Here is a 7576-nt window from a genome sequence, read left to right on the forward strand (position 1 = left end):
AGAATTGACCTTCCAAATTTGAAATCGGTACTATAAATAGTTTTTGAAAAAAAAACACTTTTCCGAGCAAAAAAAAAGACCCTGTATAATCAAAAACTTACAATCGTCTAAATTACCATCTGATAATGCAAGTATATTAACCAAATCAAAACTCTGCAAAATCAACGCAAATTGTCATTAAATTACAATTTAACTAATAAATATTCAAGGTAATTAAATTTCATCCTTTGCAAAAGATAACAAAACACTTTTAAAAATTATACAATAATTTAAAAACATACCAATATTGGTGATAAACGGCCAAAGTTGTTGTTTTGATGGTGAAAACGAATAAGAAAGATTAAATTTAAGGAGTAAAAGTTCTACATGTGATAAAATACCCTTTTAAAACATTTCCCTGAAGGACTGAAAAATGAATAAGGTTTAGACGAATAAAGCGCTCTATAAAATCGGTGTGGTATGCTTTCCCCCTTTTGAAATCGGAGGAGATGAAGGTTTGGCCGGTTTTTGTTGTGAGAAAAAAATATTCATCTTGCAAAATCGCAAGAAATTGAGAGCAGTCGATTTTTAGGATTAGCGTAGATGCTAGCCAAGGCTTCACTAATTTCCGGCTTTCCGCGCCGTTTTTCATTTTTTAAATGATTTTTGTAATAAATGTATGATGGGAAATAAGCAAAATACTAGTCCCAAATCCACGGGTTTAAAAAGAAACAGATCATGAAAATATTCTTAACCTCAAACAAACTTCAACACCTAGGGCCCCTCCTACAACTCCTAAAAGGTAGGTCTCTAAAAGATTCATATAAAGACAGGAAATTATCCGAATTCTCTTAAGCCAAAGAATAACACAAGTTGTTAGTCCTGTTGAATAAGTATGTATGAAAAGTTGGGCCGGTTTTGGGCCGATTTTATAGAACGCTCTATTCCATTTTATTCCTTAAGAATTTAATCAAATATAAGGAAGTAAAGCGGGTCTCAAATTATTGTTCAGAACAGTTTTAGTACCCAATAAGTTTAAAAAAAGCTAATAATCCATTTTTATTCTATAAAGAACCCATATTTTTTGACACCAGTTTTACGCACGTGGAACATAAATAACAAACTAGAAGGTCACACAGTTTTATTATAAGAACGATGCTCTATTATTTCAAGCATACAAACTAAATGTTTTCTTTAAACGTATACGGTCTTAACCGTTTATGGTTTTTTTATAATCTCAAAGATAATTTTACGGTTTTTAATAAGATCTTTCAATTTGCAGCGATGAATACAATCAAATAATAAACTTGCCCAATCATCCCTGTACCATTATTCGCACTTGTGATTTTTACCAATATCGAAAAAAGACTTTGTTGTCAAAATGACTTTTACGAGTGCCCTATACATGTAATTATAGAATAAGAAAAAGGTGGTAAAATTCATTAGTTTTACTAGTTGTACTTGTTATTTTATAAGTAAAATGTAACGATTTTTGAAAGTACACAAACGAGATAAAATAAGTCAAAGTTAAAATAAAATAACTATCGCAATGATACTATAGTTAATTTTCTTTCTTTTGAACAATTAATCTTAAAGCTAGTACTTAATTTAATATGTTTTTGAAAAAAACTAGCGATGAACGTGAGCATTACGTCACCGAAAGAGTTTTAATTCCACGTGTAAATTGTTCTGCTCTTTCGGAGATTATTAAAACAGGAAAGGTCTATCTATAATATGGGCGATAAAGGTTTAGTAGGAAATCTCTCACAACACTTTTTTTATCCACACAAAATTACAAAGGGATTGATCACCATTTTAAACATAAATGGTTTGTTTACGAAAATGATCGTGAATTATCTTTTAATAAGAGCTAGCTAAAGTTCCCAATAGTGACGTTTTCAGATCTGTTTTCTTCTAATAACCGTTAACCTAATGAAGTTTAAAAATGCTTTGAAAAAAAACTGAAAAAAGTCCGCTTAATCAACGGGTAGAAAATAGAAAAATCCAAACAGGACACGATTGGCATTTTAATCCTCTGTATGAGCTTAATTGATAACTTTTTATTTCATTAACATGTAAATAGGAATATCAGCAGGAAATTTCAACTTACGTGGAATTCAGTCTGTTAATTAAAGTATGTAAGAAAGGTTTTAAAACGCCTTCCGTTTCCGCGGGTTTCAGAGGACCCGCCAGTAGATAAACCCATGGTATTTCCTGAAAAAATAAAATTAAAAGTATCTTAATTTTAAACAAATCTGAAATAAAATCCGTATGATGAGAAATGAATAAGGATAACTATACAACAGAGTAGTTCACCTTATTTAAAAATAAATTACCCCTACGCAGGATGCAAAGTTTTAATCAGTTGAAAAATATTCGAATTAATTTCAACATAACTAAACGTTTTATAACAAACGAATATAATTCTGATGAGAGAAGAGATAACATGAAGAAATTCTATTCGAAGAAACTAAACCGATATATCAATCATGGGGTGGAGAGACAATGTTGGGAGGGCGATAGTAGAGGAAATACGGACGTTTATCGTTTAAAATTCTCCTTTTACACTATCCAAAATGTGTATTCCTCTGTGTGTAATAACTAACGGCATAGCCCGTCGATAAAAAAATGGCAAAAAACCATTTAACATCAATTGTGGTTATAGAAAACCACTGTGGCGTAATATAACCCGTGAAATTTAGGTTTCAGCTAAATAACTAGAGTTAACTTAAAGAGGGTGTTTCCGATAGGTATGTCGTTATCTCGTTGACATACTCATCGAAAGAACCCTGTTTTTTTTTCCGTATCTGCAAAGCAAAAATTAGCCTTATGAATTACAAAACAGTTTCTATAGTTAAAAGATATCGTTTTAAAGATATACTATTTATATTTACATTAATAAATGAAAAAGCTAATTCATAAACAAATCTTTAAAAATGACAGTGATAATTGAAATTAGATAACTGAGACCGAAGGTATCGTGGGGTTTCACTGATTCTATGCTGTATGAGCGAACTGGGACCGGGGAGGTATCGTGGGTTATCGCGGTGAGAGAATTAGGACCGGATTGTATCAATTCTTCGTAAGAAAACATGGAGTGTAAGACCTTTTTATTTTTAATGGGGTATCGTGGTATAGATACCCCATGGAGTGAAGGACCTCCGATTTTTAATGGGGTATCGTGGTATTTTATTTTTCGCACGGAAAACCTGTTCGTTATCGGGTTATCGTGGGGTATCGCCGTAATAGAATTAGAATCGAGGTATCATTTATGCGTTTGATACTATCGAGTAATGGGGAGAATGAGGTTAGAGCCACCGGTTGAGAGAATTAGGACAAGATTGTCAGCGGTCCGTAGGGTAACAACTCTTCGTAAGAAAACATGGAGTGTAAGACCCTCGACTTTTAATGGGGTATCGTGGTATAGATGCCCCATGGTAATGCAGATATGATTTACCAATATTTTTCGCACGGAAAACCTACTTGGTATCGGGTTTTAGTATATGAACGGGCTAACGTAGCTTGTGAAATTAGGGTGGTTATGTATGAAATCTTGTGAGTTATAATAAAAGAGACGTGCAAAGTTCGAAATATACGTATAAAAGAACGTGTTCCAAGCAACTAAGCCATCAGTTGATTTTAGCCATCCACTAGTCCCAAGAATACGTTGGGAAAATGTTAGTAAAACGTTATTAGCATGTGACCCTGAGGGTTTAAAATAATTGAGTCGCGTCTTTTGAATAGGTCGAACGATTTTTCTTGCATTATTTAAGTGAATTTTCTCAGAGCAAATCAAAATTATATAATTGAAGAACTGGCGTATCTAGTTCTGAAAACTGGGGAAAGTGATGTTTTTACGTTTAAACCAACGTATCCGTATATCGAGTTGAGTGACCAGGATACGAGGCTCTGTTCGTGGATCTCTCGGAATATTTGCGGTATAGAATGGAATGAAGGGGTCTATGGACTCGAAGATTTGTGTTACATACTAGCACGCATTTCACATCAGCCGGAAACCTTTTTGACCAAAGGAGTAGAAAAGTCTAAATATTTATCAAAAGTCCCGTGAAAAATATTATAAACGTAGAAGACTTAGGGTGTCCATTGTCTTGCAAGTATCATAGCAACTGTGATACGAACTAGGCCCACAGAATTTCACTATGCAGAAATAATACTTGATTGTATTTATTCTGTATAATCTCAAAATAAAATTTATTATCAGTGGAGTGTTTTGTTTTCTTCAATATATTTCAAGTAGGCGTATTAAGAAATTTAGTTTTGAAATATACTATTAGTGGTTTCAGTTCATAGATCAATTACACACCAGTACGATATAAAAAGGCCATTTCACAATAAAGGGAAATCATACCAACTTCCTTATTCATTCAGACAGTCTTAAAACTCTTCATTGGAAAATGAGCTATTCAAATGTAGACCAAAACGATGCACTGTGATTCCATCTTCCGACCCTGGCAAGAAAATGGTCAGTTTCGGTGTGCTGGACGCCGTTGTCAAAATCGTTAACGATACCAAATTTATGTATATATATATATGCTTTCAAGTAGATTAAAGTTAGTGGATTTAAGTTCAGTTCAATATTTATATGACTTATTTGATTTCTGTAATAAAGTAATGTATAATATTGTTCTTTTGAGGTTGAAAAAAAATTCCTACGGAATGCTTCGGTATCGCGGGAAGACGACGATGTCACAAAAATTCTAATGGGATTTTCGTCAACATCAACTTCCTCGAAGCCGTCCGAATCGACACCAAGTGCTACAGTAGCTGTTACGGAGACCGTAGCAACCAAGACCAAATAAAATAGAGGACTTATTTATGAAGCAGACCTCGACCATTTAAGAGACTTTGAGCAAAGAGCGTTAGCTGCAGTAGCGTCAGTAAATATTTCAGATTTCGAAAGTGATTCGAGGTGAACAATGCTATTTATATATATCTCTCTCTCTGTTTAATTATTTTATTTTGTAATTTTTTTAAAATAATAAATTTGTGATGCAAAAATAACTGCAAATTATTTAAAATAAGTTTTAACAGATTTATGTTAAACGATATCTCTTGATAGGGTAGTTTTGCAAGGTCTGTAGTTCAATGACATTTGAATACAGTTAAAATAATTTCCAAGTGTTATAAAGGATTGGTACATTGCTCTTGATTAGAAAAAAAAAATTGTAAAAGTAAAAGGCATATTTTAAGAAGTATAAGACCCTGTCAAAATTGTGGAAATGTCATATCTGAGGAAGGCGAGGCAGATGCTCTATCATGTTTCCATGTGATATTTGCTCGAAACGGTCTGCTAGAAAATGTACTCATAGGGCCCGGTGCAGAGACGATTTAAAAATTATCGTAACTTTACGAGGATTGTAAAGTTACGAGAGCGGATTTACGATGTCGTAAAGTTACGATTTTGTAAATCGAAATCGCGGTGCAGAGACAATTTTTCGGGCTCTCGTAAATGACGAGTCTGGTATTTGGGAATCGGTTTTTGTTTAGGCTCCGCCCACTTATTGACCAATGAGAAAGCGTTATTTTGACGAAAAATTTGTTTGAAGGCTCAACTCTATTTTAAAAGTTACTTATTTTTTGTGATTTTACACATTTTAAGAAAACAAGTTAGCTGAAAGTATTTTTTTGAGAAAGAATATGGGGAAAATGAAACCAGGTGAAGAGAGACAACCAAACTTTAGTACAAGAGAACTTCAAGCAATTATTAATTGTTTGGAAGCTAGGCCTGATTTATTGAAAACCTACAAAAGTAGTGAAGATGTGGAGAAGGCCTGGGCAGAAATTGCCCACGAAATTGCCTGTATATATGGGTATGGGCCTCATAAGAGCGACAGTAAAAATAAGAGCTAAGTGGACTGATTACAAAAGCACCGTTAAAAAAAGGAGGTGTCCGTTTGCCGTTTAATAAGTGAAGCTGCGTTGCACGGGATTAGAGGAGTTGATAGTTCACAAGTCAGGCACCAGGTTGGTTGTTTGTGCAAAGCTAGTGTTTTGAAATGAAACCACAATAGTCTAATTAAATTTTAATGAAAAGCTAGAAAATCCTCCATTGTAACAAGTGAAAATATTTCAGTGTAGCACGACTCATTGGCACTCCTAACTCTGGACTATTTCGGGTTACTCCCCTCAATATGCCAGCAAGTGTGGGTGGTGACGCTATAGATTTTTCACTGAAGAGACATGGTAAAATGGGCTTAGAAGTAGAATCACAGTTTCATTGGTTAAACATAATCTTGTTTAGCTTCCCAAATTGATGAGCTTGCATGAGAAAAGAAGTTTAGAAATATGGAAGAGTTGGTCGCAGATATTGGTACATTTCAATAAGGTCACGTAAAAACTATCAAGTCCTTTACCTTATTTGTACTCTCATAAACAGATGCAAGAGCAATGGGTAGTGAAAACCCATTTCCTCCACCTAGGCCTACAATGAAACCTATAGGTCTCAGTTTCTTGTTTCAAAGGCAGATCTGATACTGATATCGTTGTTCACATTTTGCCAGAACAATCTGAGTACATGATTTTCACAGGTTTAAAGCTTGGTTCACATACGTTAGCAGCTTTTCCATTTTCTCTGTGTTCTTGCGTTCCACAGCACTACAGAAGGCCGAGTGGGAAATGATAAAATACAGAAAATTTATCCCAGTGAACCCAGTTTAACAATTTGAAAATTTTAAAAAAAACTTAAATTGGGTATTAAATTTTAGTGGGAAAGACTTTTAAGATAAATGTAAGTACATTATAAAGTAATTTTGGGTCAAATATTCAGGGGAAAATCTACAAAACTCAAGTTAATTTGAACGACAATAATTGTGGCTATACCGTGGAATGTGGTTGATAAAGACTTTTGAAAATATTGATAACTCACGTGACAGTTTAAAAAGAAGTCACAAAAGGCAAACTACCAGACACCCAGCACCTAAGCCTTCTTTAACAGCTGCTAACACCTTAGAAAAAACAGCTCAGTCAGTTGTGAATTATCAAGAAAGGTTAAATGCAATTTTGGGTTCAATACTTTCCGAAATGGTAGCCAAACGGTCACAAGATGCCTAACTTGGCATTGCATTTTCCAATCATTTAGAAAATGCAAATAGAATTCTTATTGGCATTCACAACACTCAAGTACCTGTTGAAAATCTTTACCTTGGTGTTACATCAATTCCACTTCCTAACTCTAAAACAAAAAATCATTGATATGTCTAATCTTTCAAAATAAAACTGGTGCAAATTATTAATTACTTATCTTTAGCACTAAGATTGATGTTTTCAAATATATTATCATCCTTTCATATGCATTATTTCCATCTATTTATATTTTGTAAACCACTCTATAAACTCATTGTTTATTATGTACCTCTTTCATTTTTCACAGCTGTTATTTTTTTTACTCTGATCAGCTGGTTTTTATTTCTAATAAGAAGCCTCCATCTACCCACCAGATTTTTTTCGCAAAATAAAAGGCGCCCTTTTTGAATTTTTAATTATTCAAATAAATTACCATGTTTTCTTTTAATATATTTTTTTATTGGCGAAGAGCAATTAATTTACATTGAAAAAAATATTTGAAAGTAATCGACGA

The 7576-nt window shown here is 33.6% G+C and overlaps 1 long non-coding RNA gene across 1 annotated transcript; it reads right to left on the bottom strand.

The window, feature by feature from the left end:
• Positions 1 to 6010: 6010 nt before the first annotated feature.
• On the bottom strand, positions 6011 to 7161 carry LOC149945210 (uncharacterized). Its single transcript, XR_016480971.1, has 4 exons — positions 7013 to 7161; positions 6866 to 6944; positions 6354 to 6594; positions 6011 to 6258 (listed from the first exon to the last, which is right to left on the bottom strand). It is a non-coding gene; the product is annotated as an uncharacterized LOC149945210 (long non-coding RNA).
• Between the last annotated feature and the right edge of the window lie 415 nt (positions 7162 to 7576).

Source organism: Leiobunum rupestre, chromosome 5, assembly GCF_980474605.1.
Source record: "Leiobunum rupestre chromosome 5, qqLeiRupe1.1.hap1, whole genome shotgun sequence".
NCBI lineage: Eukaryota > Metazoa > Arthropoda > Arachnida > Opiliones > Sclerosomatidae > Leiobunum > Leiobunum rupestre.